This window comes from Myotis brandtii, unplaced genomic scaffold, assembly GCF_000412655.1.
Source record: "Myotis brandtii unplaced genomic scaffold, ASM41265v1 scaffold112, whole genome shotgun sequence".
NCBI lineage: Eukaryota > Metazoa > Chordata > Mammalia > Chiroptera > Vespertilionidae > Myotis > Myotis brandtii.
Genome location: NW_005353838.1, coordinates 13,228,898 through 13,246,496, shown reverse-complemented (window position 1 = coordinate 13,246,496; position 17,599 = coordinate 13,228,898). Strand labels below are relative to the sequence as shown.

Below are 17,599 nucleotides of genomic sequence, written 5' to 3'. Positions count from 1 at the left end.
ACCTGTGACAGGCATTGTTCTATGCTTTAATTCCAGTAATTCATTTAATCCTCAAAACTACCCTCTGAGGGGTTGAATAGTGATCCCCTAATATTCATGTCCACTTGGAACCTTAGAATGTGACCTTATGTTACAAAGAAATAGGGTCTTTGCAGATGTAATGAATATGAGGTCATAGGTATTCAGTATCCTCCGTCCAATGATCGGTGTCCTCACAGGAATAGGAGAGGACACACAGCGACGCAGTGGGCAGGCCATGTGAAGATGGAGGCAGTGTTACACCTGCCAAGGAACATTGGGGCCACCAGAGCCGGGAAAGGCATGAAGGGCTTTTCCCCAGAGCTTTTGAGGAGAGCATGGCCCGTCAGATAACTTGACTTCAGACTTCTGGCCTTCCAAACGGGGAGAAAATGAATTTCTTATTTTAAACCATCAAGTTTGTGGTCATTCAGTAAGGGGGTCCTAGGAAGCTGATAAAAGTGTACTTTGATAGCCTTGTTTTGTAAGTGAAGAAAGTGAAGTACAGATGCAGTATTCCATGTACTCTCTCAAGGTCAGACAGTCAAGAGAGTTAGAATTCAAACCCAGATGTTCTGGCTTCAGCTGTTTGCACTTAGCCACTATTATACTGTCTCTATTATTTTTTTTATTACCTGATAATAAAGAGTGAGCTAGACTGTGTACATAGAACTAGAGACAGCAAGACATTCCCTGGAGGCAAACTGTCCCTCAAATACATAAACATTAGGCTCAAACCACTTTTCCCTATCTAGCTATTTGATTATAAAACCATTGTTTACTGTGTTATAAAACCCTAATAAACTAAAATTACTGTGATAATCTATAACAACATGATAATCTATAACAACATCTACAACCCACTATCTAAATCCTTCTCATCAGAATATATTGTTTATCTTGTTTCTTTGAAACCAAATTTAATGGGTTTCTGGGACCTACAATTTTGCGGGGTCAACTATATATTTGATTTTGTCTCCCTATCATATGACTGGATTGTAGATTGTGTAACTATGGTGAAGTCAAATCATAGTAATTTCTTTCAATAAAAACTATATGTTTTATATGATTGAACATGTGTTACACTTTCAGAATTTTGAGAAGGAAGTTGTTTCTCCTTGATACTCTTTAGCTCACTTGGTTGGCGTGAGCAGAAACCCAGATTCCTCAAGAACAGTGTTAACTACAACTAATACCCAACTGCCACAGGCCAGGCCTTACACATACACTGCTTTATTTAACCTTCACAACTCTGAGGACTTTATGTCCAAATTGTAAATGTGAACAAGGGAAGAACAGAGAAGATAAATAACTTGAAGAAGGTTATGCAGGTGTTTGTCAGAGCTGGAATTCGAGGCCGTTTCTCTGACTCCTGTCCTCTTTTTCAGCGGCCCTGGCTATACCCAGTGAAGATGGTCACTAATGCCATAAAGATGAGATGCGCAGGATTTTCATTGGTCAGTTTGAAAAAAACATTCTCTTCTTTATATCTTTCATTTGCCACCCCCCCTTGTAGATGGAGGGCAGGTAAGCTGATGCCCTTATGAATAATGCCCTGCCTTATGGAGCTGATAGAATCATGAAACTTATTTTGGTTGAAGTTGTTCAGAAAAATTCCCTGCTCATTGTTCTAGCGCCTGCTTTTTATTGTAAAAAATAAGACAATACAGGCATACGTAACGGTAAAATGGTTGAAGACAATGAGTCAGGTGGCTCACAACTTAAGAAACATTAAAATAGAAGCCTCTCTGTTGCTTATGTCTTTAGCTTCTCCTCATTGCATACCTAAAATGACACATTTTTCTCCTAGGAGGCCCTAGTTCGTGAACATTTCCACTTACACGCTTTTAACTTTGTGAACCAGCAGAGGGAGCTATATGGTCACAGGCAACCTGCTTGTTTTAAAATGATGTAATAAGCACTGAATGTGCAGCTCTTATTTCTGGTTTCACTGCCAACGAAGAAAATACAACACCCTCACCTCCTCGTGCATAGTGTGTTTATTTAAAGGATCAGAACGCTCCTGGGGGGTCTACTGGCCAATTCCCCGGGGTAGAATGGGACATGTTTACACAGAGCACAGTGGAGTGGCTCCATGGGATCTGCTCTGGTCTATTGCCTAATTATATAATTCAGTGGAAAAATATATTTATCTCAGCGATTGGAGCAGATTAAAATGCTTGTCTGGAAAACAAGGGATGCTGATATATGTAAAAAATTAGGATGAGTAAGATTGATACAAAGGAGTGTGTACAGATCAACATTATCCAATAGGCTAAGAATCTTTGACAAACAAATCTCTCTCCCATATTTCTCCATGCTAAGATTTACAGGTGCGTTATTTAAAATCCAATTGAATAACTTAATAGTAGAAAAAATGTAACATTGAAGAAAATAGCCTAAGCAAGATATTACAAGTATACATAATTGGAAAAGATCAATAGAAAAATATTTTGGAGAAAAATCATTATACACATACTAATTAATTTATTGTTTAGAGGAGAAATTCTGAGAAGGAGAAATGGTAGGGTTAGGAGATTTGGGAGAATTCTGATCAACGTTGTTAATCATCAGAGTTTAACTAGGCAAGGGGAACAGCATAGGTAATCTCAGATCCAATACTTCTTTCCTCCATTCCCCTGACCTAATTTTTACATATATTATTAATTCTGTAACATCAAAGGTAGGCTCAGGTACCTTTTTCTTGTGATTTAAAGAAACATGAACAGATGGTAGGAGAGGACTCCTCCTCTTGATCTGTTCTTCTAGAAGTTCAAAATCCTTGAACTTTTCAAAGAACTATCTCAAAATATCCAGAATAATACCCACAGTAATAGGATAAAGCTTTTGTGGCAAACACCAAAATAATAAATAGTGGAATTAAAATTAAAACCTAAAAATAAAATAACACTCATTGTATATATACATATACATATATATGTGTATATATATGTATATATATATATATACTTAAAAGTAAAATACATTTTCAAAATATTTTTTTATTGATTTCAGAGAGGAAGGGAGAGGGAGAGAGAGATGGAAACATCAATGATAAGAGAGAATCATTGATTGGCTGCCTCCTGCACGCCCCACACTGAGGATTGAGCCTGCAACCTGTGCATGAGCCCTGACTGGGAGTTGAACCATGACCTCCTGGTTCATAGGTCGATGCTCAACCACTGAGCCACGCTGGCTGGGCGTAAAATACATTTTTAACCGCTTTTCAAAACTTTTTTCTTTTGCCATACAAAAATCTATATTGAGACCTATTGTTAACACAACATAAGCATGATTAGCCAGTGGTAATTTTCAATACATGAAATATATTTACTTTTCACTGAACTACTACTGTAAGTTAAGAGGCAAAACTAATAATATAAAGATCATCAAATACATGCATCAAATCTGAACTAGGATGCTTAGACTTCATAATTTCAATTAAATGGACATAGAATCTTTCATGGGGTCAACAGTCAACAAGATTTTAAAATTAAGTGAAATATTTTTGTAAGTAACATAGTATGGAAGAACGATTTATTATTCCAATTATTCATTGATTTCAATGTGGTTATCTATGACAATGAATCACTGTGACATTGGCAATTTGGCTCAAGATTCACCACTCCAAAAGAAAAAGAAAACCCTCTATTGTTTCAGGGTGATCCTTTCAACTTTTCAGGTGAAATGCTTTGGGAAGAATGGAAGAAATCTTGGAAGTTAGTCTTTAACTTTTCGTTTCTGAGAAATATTTTAACTGAAATGTGTCCTGCATTTAGGAGGTGACATGTTGACCTAGGCAAAATTGCTAAGTAGGTCAAGTTTGTTTGCATAGCCTTCCTAATGCCCTGGAGTGACTAGAACACCCGATTATGAGTTACTGAGCTCAAGACCTCTGTTGATTTCCTGTCGTTTCTCACCCTCACTGAGTGGCCATTGTAGGTCATAAGAGTGTGCATCAAGGCCTCAGAAAGAAAAAAAAAGAACTAGGGGCCATGAGCACTTGTATTTTCATGTAACGTACAGTACATACCACGCTGAGTAGAAACTCTTAAAAAAAGTGGGATTGTACATCTTTTATTGTATATTCTCACTTTCCTGCCTTTTAAAATACATATTATAATAAAAATAGTACTGTACAACATTTTTTCTGAGTGAGTCGGGTCATTGTTTTGATTATCTTTTGTGTAAACAGTGATGTAGTACAAATTCGTAGTGTTTCTGCTCCTTCCCTCAGCCAGCCAGCTCTCACATCTCCTGCAGTCATTTTACTTGTTACTACCACTGCTTATTCCTTTTTGTCATTGGCCTCTGGACAGCCAGGGTCTAGGAGAACCAATAAGCTTTTAAGAATTAAATATTTATTAACAGACGGAGCTATGGCCTCCGATTCAGAAGAGGCAAGATGACGCCATTTCCAGCTCTCTAACCTGTGTCCATTTTAGTCCTGCTGGATCTAAAACTTCAAGTGTAGAGGCAAGATGACGCCATTTCCAGCTCTCTAACCTGTATCCATTTTAGTCCTGCTGTACTTTGGCTGTTACAATGATGGACACGTGAAAACCTTGTCCTAAGACACCTTGTTGGAAGTCAATGAGATAATTTTCAGTTTCGTTTTGAGAAAAGTATTTTAGCAAGTTGTTCAAGTGTGAAGTGAATACATTTCTGTTAAAAAAAAAAAAGGTAGCTTCAGCATAGCTGTGAGGGAGAAGGAAAGCATAGATGGCTTCCCTTGGGAATAACAGCAAAAAGAAAGGGATGTAGAATACAGACTATAAATGCAATGCTCAGCATGTAATTTTTATCTTGGGGGCCTAGTAATTTCTTGAAATGAATATTTGGGCACTCTTACTTCTACTTGGTATTTTGTCTTTTTATGAAAAAAAAAAAACACAACAAAAAAAAACACAAATTTGTAAGCCTTCCTCAAATTTGACCTAGGGTGTTTTAGAACTTGATAGTTCATTGTGTAAAATAACAACAGCTCAGAGCCTTGCCCAGAGTTTGAGTTTAATAAATATTTGTATATCTATTGACAGCAGTGCTGACACCTTTATTATCCCATAATAATCACGCCACAGAAAGAGGGCAGCCTGTTCTGGAAACAGAAATGTGGGGTATTTTGTCATGAGGACCTACTGAGACAGCACTTAATGAAACTGTTCTTAAAATGTCCTGTAAATCAAACTTTATTTTGAGGTTCAGACAAGAAGATAAGGTTTTAAAAGGGAAATTATTTAGAAAAGTTTTATAGACCAAAACAAGTTTGCAAAGAATGTAATCCTATCTTAAATTTGTCTCACTGAAAACCAATTTCTCAATTTATCTTGACATTTATATATTGTAACACATTTCTAATTGGATTTCCTTTCATTTATTTTGGAAGATAATATGATGAATATTTCAACTTCTCCTAAGTCATAAATATTACTTAGAAAGTCCAAATGTATTAAAGGGAAAAAAATGAGGTTGGCACTAACAGTTATTCTTTTATAAATAAGAGCATTGGAAACAGGCAAATGAAATGAGGCAAATACAATCCAAGGTAGAATAATCTTTAAAAACTAACTCTGCGAATCAACTTATTTGTCCCTTTTCCATACCCCATATTTATGAATCATTCAAGAGGACACTGTAGCATATAAAGTCATCTTAAAAATTGCCCAAAAGTGCTCTGGATAAAATCCTGAATACTAAGCACACGACACACAGGACGGTTGACAAGTCCCCAGCATCTGTTCAGTGTTCTCTCCCTACAGGCTCTCCCACCAGCCTCGCCATGTTCCGGATTCATGTGCCCTTTCACAGTCTGCACCTCTGCATCTGCTCAGCTCTCTTCACTTGCAATTCACCCTTCAGCCTTCTCTGAAAATCTTACTCATCCTTCAACGGACAGGTGCTTATTTCTTCTGTAATGTCTTCGCTATCTGTGACAAGGAGAGCTAGTGATTTCCATCTCTGCATTCAAATATCCTTGTCTATGTTAATCGTATGCTTTTTTACACAACTTTCTTTTTCATTTGACTACAATTTTCCTATGGACAAAGACTGCATTTTATCTCATCTTAAACTAAAAGAGTCTAATACATGACCTGGCAGATAGTAAGCATTTTACAAATATTTGTAGAGTGAGTGAGTGAGTGAGTGAGTGAAAAATTATATATATTTTTTCAATATGGCTAAAATTAAGCCATTAAATCTACATTTTTAAATCAGAAAGATTATTCACTCATTGATTCAGCATTTACTAAGAGACTTCTGCAATACAAATGGAAAACAAGAAAACTCCTCGAAGACAAAGGAGACATTGGCCCTGACTTCTCAGAGTCCAGTCTATCTAGAGGGGATTACAGATACGCACTCAGGAGTGGGGGAAGCAGAGTTTTCCACCCCAAAATACGACTTTTGGGATATTGATTATTTTAAGCAAATTATTTTCAAGACATGAAAGACTCAGGAAAACCCTTGACCTTCCCCCGAACTGCCTAAGAGAAATTAGATAGAGGACCTGCTCCAGGAAGGGAGATATCATCAGAGTTCACTACGGTTTAATAGGAACCTAGCAAGGCCCATTGGACCAAGGTCCTCTCTGTGTCCCGTTATTAAGATGGCCCAGGAAACATCTGCATGTAAACTGCCCTCCTCCTTTTTGAAGTTCCAAACCACAGCCCACCCACCCCCTTCTTCTTAGCTCAAGGTGGCATATACGCCCCAACTGCCAGACTCGTTCTAGGCTCCCATGTACATATATAATAAATTTAGTTATTTTCTTCTGTTAATCTGTCTCCTGTTAACTTGATTAAGTTAGACCAGCCAGGCGAATTTAGAAGGGTAGAAGGAAAATTACTTACCTCCCTTACAACACAAATAGGAATGTATAATACATTCTGAATCTCAAAGTAGCACAGCTCAAAGGATTTAGAATTAAGATGGACAAAGAAAGGACATCTCTGTGAATAAAGCTATAGGAAAAATGTGCAGGCTAGAAAACAAGTGTTATTTTCAACCAAACACAGTTCGGCATTGCCACATCAGGAGATAGAAAGAGGCTGTGGCAGGAGGTAAGGCGGGACAGGTTTGAGGGGCCCTGATTGTGAACAGCCTTGCACATTGTTTCCAGGGCCGTATTCTGAAGGAATCGGTGCCTATGGGGAGTGCTGTCAAACAGAAAGACACAGGGTCAGATTTGTGTGCTCAGCTGTCAGGGTAGTGGGAAGGTGGTTAGAGAGAGAGAAGATTAAAGTCAAGCTTGGATTGAGTACAAAATTGTTATTACATATGGACCTATCATGTCAGTTTAATATACAAAAATGATTAGAAACAAAGGTGCTAAGCATTTTGTAGGACCTTTGGTATAAAATATCTTGTAAAACTTTTCCATGAAGTTATAAGGTTGAAGGATCTCTGGATTTTAAAGGGCAAACAGCATAGAAGGGTAAATAGGAAAAAAATGAAACCTATTGCTATTCCAATAGAAAAGCAAAGAAAGGCTCATGTGAAAATGTAGCCTTGTAAACAACAGCGACGTTTAACATGGGAACTCTGCTTTTCTTGAGCCTCAATGTCCTCTGAAATAAAATATCCCATTTAACTTTAAATGGTTTTCTGTGTAAAAAAAAGTACACAAAATACATTGCATATGTTGAAGCACTACACAAGTATAAGGTGTTATAAACATTACTTTTTCTAATCCCTGATTTAAGTAAAGCAAATAGCCAATCTCCAAGAAAGCTGCATACCTATTACTAATTCTCCATCTATAAAGGGGCAAAACAAATCTCCTCCCAGAAATCATCAGGGAACACTGTATTAAAGATAGGAAGGCAAGCCCATAGAGACAACATCTGCCTATTCTGCTCTTAACCATTGTTTTTTCTTCCTGGAACTCCATTAGCATTGATGAGAGTGGAGTGTGTACATCTTAGCATGCTAATAGTGTAGCATTGACCTTCCTAAGCACTAATGGATATGATGCACTTACATTTCTGGAGAGCAAGAGATAGATTTTTCTATTTTAAGGAACTATATGCTGATGCAAGCATATATTTTACAGTGAAGTGACTCACAGAGAAGTTAAAATTGTAATTTGAAGGCCCCTTGAAGAAATGGCTGAGTCTAAGATTGGGACAGGAAATATGCAAATGAGCCTTAAGTATCCTTTAGTGCCATAAAGGATATGCTAAAACAAATAAACAAAAAACCCGTAATAATGAGTATATCAAAGGGACATAGGAGTCAATAGAAAAAGCTCCCAATGGCCAAAGCTGGAACTATTTGAGCAATGAAATAAAGTAGCATTGAGTTAAAACCCAAAGTGTAAAATAAATATCCATGAGTCTAAACTAATAAAAGTAAATGATTGAATAAATTAATGTGCAGAATTCCAAATAACTTTTGTAGATACATATCCTTAGAGGAGGGGGTGCACAATTCCTCCCCCTTAAGCGAGAGTGACACATGGTGACTTCCTTCCTAAGAGCACAGCATGGGAAGGGGCAGAAAAGAGTAACCTCATCACAGAGAATCCTGACAGACACCACCTCAGCCAGGCGATCAACATCAGTAGTAATAAGTCATGTGACAGTACGTGCCCTTCATATCCTGCGATGGAAAGGTCACTTTATAGCTAGTCTTTCTCTCCAAAACCCATAACCTCAGTCTGATTATGAAAAAATCATCAGACAAATCCAAATACAGGAAAATTCTAGAAAATACCTGCCCAGCACTACACACAACTGTCAAGTTCATCAAAAATAAGGAAAGAGGAGAAACTGCACAGCCGAGAGGAGCCTGAGGAGACATGATGCTAAGTGTAACGTGGGTCCTGGAGGGGGTCCTAACACAGAAAAAGGCAAAAGCTAAACAAACAGGGCCAAGCTACGGACTTCAGTTAATAATAAGGAATCCATCTCAGTTTCTTAATTGTGGCAAATGTGCCATCCTCAGGAGACTCCCAGGAGGAACTGGCTGCAGGGGGTGTGGGAACTCTCTGTACTATCATTGTTATTTTCCTGTAAACCTAAAACTGTTCTAGAGTATAACGTTTCTTTTTTAAAAGTATAACATGAGCTGTTTTAAAAGTAATCTGATTAACAGCAAAGACAAAGCTGCGAACCAGAACTTTTGAAATGTCATCAAATGCACAAGGACTTGCAAATGCTTCGGAAAGTGCCGTCCGCCTGGTCCATTAGTGGGGCCTGTTTAGACTTTGCCGGGCAGCAGAGGCCTCTGCGATGATTCACGCAGGACCTGACTGTCTACATTACGGTGTCATCTTAAGTGCTTTGCACGTTACTGTGAGCTGGAGGCTGGAAGATGGCGAGCCGAGTTCCCCCCTTTTCCACGACCTGGTTTATTGTGCTCTGCGGACACATGTGCAAACATGACTGCCCCCTCTGTGATCTGAGAGTGGCCCCACCCTCCCGTCCCCCAGGGCTAGTGTGCCTCCTCACATCCCTGGTAACTCTGCCACATCCTTATTCGAGGGTTCATGGCGAGCTCTCCCTGTCTGTTTGAGTGTTGCGTCTCCTAGGCGGGTCTCCCAGGGGGCAGGGACTCCACTCTTCGTCTCTGCGGCCACACCCCTCCAATGCAGCACTTGACACACCATGGAGGCTCAGATGTGATTTGTGGCAGATTATTCGTGCTTACACAACTGGATTTTACCATGTGCATATCTGGGAAAGGCCTAAAGACGCTGTTTAAACCCAATGCAGAAGTTCATCTCTTTCCCTGCTTCTAAGGTAGGAGGCAATTTTCAAAGGTGTGTACTATTTATACAGAGGGCTGAAAATTTAAAAGATTAATTTTGAAATAAGTAAATATATAGAGACACGGGAATGGAACTATATTAACAAAGCGTGGTCTCCTTGTCAAAATGTAAATGGCACTACAGGAAATTAAGTTTCTTGTCCCAAATTTGAAGTTTGCAATTTCATTCATCTTCAGATTCTTTAGACCTTCCAGCCTAAGAATCTATGAAAACGATATTAAAATATGGTGTCCACTCAGACTTGGCATTTTCCTCTTGCTTCGCTCTCAGTGCGGATCTCCCAATAAAAGGACATCTTAGTGATTTTCAAGAAGGTGCATTCGCAGATCAGGTCTCCAGACTGACCCTGCCCTCTGCATTCAAAATTAGGAGGAAAGACAAACATAAAATTCAGTGGAAGAAATTGGACAGAAGTGAAAGAAGTAGATCTGGAAATAGAAGCATATTTGGTTTTAAAAAAATAAACAAGACTTGTATATATTTAGAATGTTCCTTGTTATCTAGAAATCTGTTAAAACGTGTCTCTAGTTGCATAAATAAGCCCCACCCTACCCAGTAAATAGACAGAGCCAGCACAAACAAAACAGCATGATTCAGAAAAGCAACTGTGATGAATTCCTGGAGAACACCCACAGGGGGACAGAGGCGTTTAAAAAAGAAATGCAGGGCGGACAAGCTCAAAGATGTCGCCTCCTTCTCTCCCTGCCTTCGATGTTTAATGTGCAGGGTGTGATGAGAGCAGGCTGGTCTATTCCTTTTGAATACTTTTTAAGTCACAATTATAAGAGACTTGAAATCAGAAAATGAAATGGTCACAACTTGATATCATTATCATTAATCTACTTACATTGCTTCATTATAAGCTGAATTTATATGATATGATTCCCTGCTCACCCCTCTGGCTAGAAGTATTTGTTGTATGATCTTCTTTAGCACCCCCAAATTCATCATTAACCATCAGTGTGTTCTTAAGCTTTTTTTGAAATACAGGATTTATTTATTTAACTATCAACACCTCTGAGAGGGCTGTTAGTTCGCTGAGAAGTAAGGGACACCATGTCTGAGAGGAAATGAAAGGTAAAAGATGAAATCCACAAATCCACTTGAGACTGGAGCAAAGAAGAGTGGAGTGCATGTGGCCAGGCTTGGTAATCCACGTGCTTCTTAGGACCAGGCGCTCTAACCCTGACTTCTCAGTTCCCACTGGGATGAGAGCAAAGCTCCATCAGGTATTTCATTCTCCTCCAAGTCCTTTCATCCCTCCTTCATCGCTTCCCCAGGCTCCTCCCTCCATTCTGCCGGGCTCAGTGGAAATGGAGGAGGGGTGTGCCGGACCCAATCGTTCCAAAATTATATCCCACATAATGCATGCCTGGTCTAAGCATTCTCTTCTCACATACTGCTTTATTTTGTCCCCACGGCAGTGGTAGGTATCATCTCCTTTTTCTGATGAGAGAAGAGAGGCATGTGAAACTCACTGACTTGCTAAAGCAGAACGGTTAATAAGTTGGTGGTGCTGAGGTTTGAACCCTGATCACGTGTCCCCCAAAGTCCATGTCCTTTTATGTCGGGTCCCATGAAATTATTATGATCAACAGCCTTCCTGGTTTGAAGACTACCCTTCAGTTAACATTACAGCTCACATCCTTGCCCCAGTCAACTTCTTATTGGACCAGTTTGACTTTTTCCCCCTGCCTGGGCTACTATTTCTTCTTCCCATTTATTGCTTTATTATGAAAAGATGCTAAATGGAGATTAAAAATATTAAGATCACAACCATCCTTGAAGAAAAAAAATGTAGAAATTGCAATGCCACAAGCATTCTAAGAACAACCTCTGGACACTGAAGTAGCTGAACTATTATTCTATGAGAGAAATTATGAAGAATGAGAGGAGGAAAATATTTTTCAGAAGTGCAAGAAAAAAAAGCTGACTTGCTGTGCATTAACAGTGGTAATGCAATATGAAGAGGCCCTGCTATACAAAGCCATTTTCAGTCCGCTGCTTTGGTTCATGTTCAGATTTTCTTTTAAATCAATAGCACTTGCTCTGCTTGCCTCAATTTGAAGGCAATTGCATTCCAGTAAGACACACATAAACACAGAATGGGGGTGGAAATGAGTCAGTTATTTCCTGTCCCAAGATTAAAACCTACTTTGCTTTTCTGAAAACATGGCTCAAGCCATCCAACAATAATTGAATTGGCTGTTCTGTAAATTACAGGGCTGACCACCACATAAACACCAGAGAAGTGCACATGGGTAGTCAGTAGTCAGCTATCATTTTTCTGATAATCTTCAGAACTTTCTACTTATATAATTATAAAGCACTCTAATGGAAAAGTGAGTGATGGAGAAGTGAGTCATTTTCTATGCAAACTTCAACTTCTGTCATTGCTTATGTAACATGCATTAGACATTTATGACTCATCCCTATAGATGAAAAATGTGGTCAGCGCAAGGTATCTGAAATACGGCAACGTATCTACTAAGAGTGTCACAATATCCTCTGGTTTTAAGGGATGGAATTTCTAGGTCACTTAATAGAGAAAAGATCTTTCTGACAGATTAGAGACAAGGTGCTTTTCCTAAGGAAATGATTCATTTGCCAACAGTAGTGTTAGTATATTTTTAAAAACTCATTTAAAAGTCTATTTGTAAAATGGCTGTGTCTCAAGCATATGTAATTTCTGCAGATAGAGGACAAAATAGACATTGCCACTGCTGCCACATAGATCACTCACATAGGTCACTTCTGGTCTAGCTGGAGAGACAGACACTAAATAAAAAATTTCACACTGTGATTACTTGCAATGGAAGAACTCAAGGGAATTGTAACTACTGATAGAGAAGCATAGCTATAGAGACTTTAGAATGGAGGGTTAAGGAAAGCTCTTTTCGGGAACTGGCCTCGACAGACACTAAATAAAAAATTTCACACTGTGATTACTGGAAATAGAAGCATATTTGGAAGAACTCAAGGGAGTTGTAACTACTGATAGAGAAGCATAGACTTTAGAGCGGAGGGTTAAGGAAAGCTCCTTTCGGGAACTGGCCTTTAAGGACAGGGCTTGAATAATGAGTAGGAGTTAGCCAACTGAGGAATGATGACAAGGAGTAGACAAGGGTGAATATTCTAGGTGAAGGGAGAAATGTGCAAGTCTTTCCTGAATGAGCAAAGAGCTTGGTGCATTCAGCAGCTGGGAAAATGCCCATATAGCTGTGATCTAGTGTGTGTGTGTGTGTGTGTTTGGGGGTGGGGGCAGTAAGCTTTGAAAACTTTGCTCTGGAACAGGGATTTTATCTGATGGCAATGGGGAGCTATTGAAGAGTTTTAACTGGAAAGTAGCATAAGCACTTTTGTGTGTTAAAAGCGAATTTTGGCCCTGGCCTGGTGGCTCAGTGGGTTGGAGCATCATCCCATGCACCAAAAGGTTATGTGTTTGATTCTGATCAGGGTACGTACCTAGGTTGAGGATTTGATCACTGGTCGGGGCATGTCCAGGTAACCAGTGATATTTATCTCCTCTCTCTCTCTCTCTCTCTCTCGCTCTCTCTCTCTCTCTCTCTCTCATAAATAAAACGTCCTTGGGTGAGGATTTTTTAAAAGTTCACATTGGCTACAGTGTAGAAAATGAATGGGAGGCAAAAAGAGAAAGACTAGATGGAGAGTAACCAATTACATCCTGGCAAAGAGATGATTGTGACTTGAAATATGGTGGTTGCCCTGGGGATAAAAGAAGAGGAAAGATGAAGAGATACTAATGGGGTGCAATCCACAAGACCTTGGAGAGAGTCACTGAAACCCCCAGACCCAGGAATATACCTAGGAAGGTGAAAACTCCACTTCCTGAGAAGGCGAACAGTGGAGGACAAAACAATTTGTCTTGGAGAAGATCAAAAGGTCAGTTTTGAACATGTTAATTTTGATCTTATGATTTCTTTGATCTCTATGGGATATCTATGTCTGACACAAGAAACACCTGTTAAGTAGGTGATTGGATATATGAGTTCCATCAATCTTTAGATTTGTTGCTGCAGAATCACTTTAAACATTTGATTATCTGACTCCACCCCAGGACTAATATATTAGAATCTTCAAGAGAGTTAGCCAACTTAATATCCCAAGGTTAAATGTGGTGGAAATATTCAGTTATCACTAAATAGTTGCACTAGTTAAACTTTAAGCTTTCTGACAACCTTGAGTGCCTACAAATTTATGACTAGAAAGATGGCCAGACTGAATATTAGACCTGTTATTACTTTCTAGGAGTGAATGTGCTACACAAACCATGAAACACCCTGGAAAAGGAAAGCTATATCTAGATCCTTCTATTTACATTTCCATGTTTGTATCATATTATGCTGCCACCTTGGCCATTAACTAATTGATCCAGGAACCAGGTCCTAGCCAAAGGCAACCACATGATTGTCCCAGTGGTCTGTAAGATGATCTTTCTTAAGAATCCAGCCCAATGTTGCATCATTTTGGAGGGTAACTAATTTACCAAATCAGATTTTATCCTGACCAGAGGAAAGGGGAGTGGGAAAAAGTATACCAGGAAAAACAAAAGCATATGGATAAGGAGAAACACAAAAGTTAAGGGAGAATCAGGCAGAGAGAGAAGCAAGGAGAAACAAAAGCAGAGTCACAGGTGTGATAATTAGTAGGACAAAGGTCAAGAGACACCTGCTTCTGATCAGATGACAATGTGGCTAGATTCCCCAGTTCATTGCAGCTTTTTTATTCAACAAGTATTTATTGAGTACCTACTATGTGCCTGGCACTGTTCTAGGTACTAGGCATATTTAAATGAACAAAACTATTGTCATAGACATCTCATTCTAGGTACATCAAATTGAGTGCTATGGGAAAAAAATAAGGCAGTATGTAAGGACATAGATAGTGATGGTAGAAGGGGCAATTTTCAGGAAAGGAAGGCCTCCTGAGAAGGTAACATTAGCTGAGCCACAATAGATAAAGAGCATTTCAGGACGAAAAAATGAGAAGTACAAATGCTTTTAAATGCAAGTCTGTTGAAATGTTTCACAGCAAAATAGTCCATAATGTTGGACACGAACAAACAAGGGATAGTGGGAAATAAGATAAGGTCAAAGAGGGAGGCCACTGCAACTCATTCAGGGACTTGTAAGCCATGGTTGAAGCCTTAACTTTATTCTGAATGTAACAGGAAGCCATTGAGGATTTTGATCAAGGGGATGGCATGATCACATTTGTGAGTTAGAGGAATTACTCCGGCTTCTATTTGGAGGTGGTAGAGGAGCAAGAGAGAAGTCAGGGAGACCAGTAAGAAGGCTACTCCAGAAGCCCAGGCAAGAAAGAATGGTGCCTTGCACAGAGTAGAAGCATTAGAAAATATAGAAAGCAGTCAGGTAAGGAATGCATTATGAAATTAGAACTAACAAGTGTAGACAACTGGTTGGATAAAGGAATGGAGTCAAGGGTTACACAAAGGTTTTCATTCTCAGCAGCCAAATACAATTTATTGAGAAGGGAAAAAACAAAAAAAAAAAGAGCCAATGACTGGTTTTGGACATCTTAAATTTGAGAAACTTAATAACATTCAAATGGAGACATTTGGTAGCTAGTTGGAAATGGGGGTCTGAAGTTCAGGAAATATGTCAGGATTGCAAATATAAATTTGGGAGTCATCAGCATATCAGTCCTGAGAGTGTGCCTGTTAAAATGGTTTCCTCTGCTCTATTTCCCTCCTCCCCCTGCTGTACCTTCATATGAAACTCTAATTATAGGAGGTAGCCTGGCCAGGTCTGTTTCCTGAAACCTGGTGGAGCCATAAGTAACATAGCAACTAAAAAAAAAAAATGAATGCAAGAGCTAGAAGACTAGCTTGTGTATGCATTACTTGAAATTGTGCATAGGTGGGATTAGTAGTATCCCTCTCCTCCTTCCACTTTGGCATCTGTACCCAGTAACTTTTTTATTATTATTGATTTCAGAGAGGAAGGGAGAGGAAGAGAGAGATAGGAACATCAATGATGAGAGAGAATCGTTGATCAGCTGCCTCCCGCATGCCCCCAACGGATCGAGCCTGCAACCCGGGCATGTGCCCTTGACTGGAATCAAACCCGGGACCTCTCAGTTCACAGGTCGATGCTCTATCCACTGAGCCAAACTAGCCAGGGCCCCAGTAACTCTTCACAACCTAATAAGAGAGGAGGATAAAGGAGCCTTGCTATTTGTTTTTGTTTTGTTTTACTAAGCAGCTTACTCACTGAGTCCTTCATGAAGCCCCAGATGGCCTTTTTGTCAGGGTGATTCTTTTTCAGAACTCTTCATCGTATCTGTTGCTGCTTTGCTCTCCCAGAAAATGCTTTTACCCTCAATAATTGCATGTTCCAATGCAATTTGAAGAATTATACACTCAGGGCAATTGTACTATTGTATTTAGCATCTCAATAACATTTCCTTTGCTAATTCATCTTTCTTATTAAAGTTTCTTATTGCTTAATTTTATCTTGGAATATTTATTTCTAGTTCTTAGGGACAGGTAGACTGAATAAAACATGTAGATTTAGCTTTCTCTTTTCTTTTATCAGAAGCAGGAAACTTACCTAGGTATTTACTAGTTATAAATGAGGATCTAGCTAAGTGGTTTGTAATAACACCCTCATAATCTCTTAAAAGAATTACGGTGCTTTCTCAAGCCTTTAACTCATGACCAAAAATGACTAATATTGAATGACCATCCTGGAGTGCTTGATAGCAGTAAAATTATAAGTAAGAATGTGCACTATAACTAAATTTCCTAAATGTTTGGATCCCACATTCTTATGATATTTGAGAACTAAATATAATAAAAACCACTAGCCCTTGGGGCCTTGGTTTTAAGATTTCTCTTTAAAAATAATGCTATTATTCTCTGAGGACATGAGAACAGTATTACTTTATTTAGTTAAGCTAACCAAAAATAGAACAGAGGAAATCATTAAATGAGTGAACATATATCTTTCAGTGTGGCCCATTCATGTCAAAACTGATATGTCTTAAAAGTACAAGATGACTTACATTAGAGAAAATATCTCAAAAACGATACATTTATCATCAGAGAGGAATGCCTGATCCTCTCAATAATTACTCCGGCCTAAACTACAATGCTGATGGTTGTGTTATTTACTGCAGTCTCGCAAACAAGCAAACATAGTGTTTTATAGCAGCACAGGAAGGAAGTTTACTGAAAAGTAGCTCTTAATGTGTCCATTTATATCCCACCTCCCTGAAAAGGCCTCAAATCTAGAGAGAATACAGAGTGGAAAATTTCACTCTCAATTTAGACGTCTCTCCAGGCTCCTGGGGAAGATGCTTGCTGGCTTCTGCTGTGGCTGAAACTGAGCTGGAGATGACATGACGACCCCCTGGGCCAACGGCTCACTGCAGTCTCGCAAACAAGCAAACATAGTGTTTTATAGCAGCACAGGAAGGAAGTTTACTGAAAAGTAGCTCTTAATGTGTCCATTTATATCCCACCTCCCTGAAAAGGCCTCAAATCTAGAGAGAATACAGAGTGGAAAATTTCACTCTCAATTTAGACGTCTCTCCAGGCTCCTGGGGAAGATGCTCGCTGGCTTCTGCTGTGGCTGAAACCGAGCTGGAGGTGACATGACGACCCCTTGGGCCAACGGCTCCAGGCCAGACTGGAACATGAGCTACTGGACTGGACACATTCTGCCTTATGTCAGGAACATTTTGGTGTGAGAAATAAAAGAAGCCTTTCCTGGAATTGCTGTTGGTCAAAATTCTGATACACTTAGTTGTTCTTTTAGCAGTTCC

At 39.1% G+C, this 17,599-nt stretch overlaps 1 protein-coding gene across 2 annotated transcripts in view; it reads right to left on the bottom strand.

Annotated features, from left to right (window-relative positions):
• Positions 1-17,599, bottom strand: part of PPP1R1C (protein phosphatase 1, regulatory (inhibitor) subunit 1C) — a 108,828-nt gene that overhangs the window by 28,138 nt on the left and 63,091 nt on the right. The window lies entirely within an intron of this gene.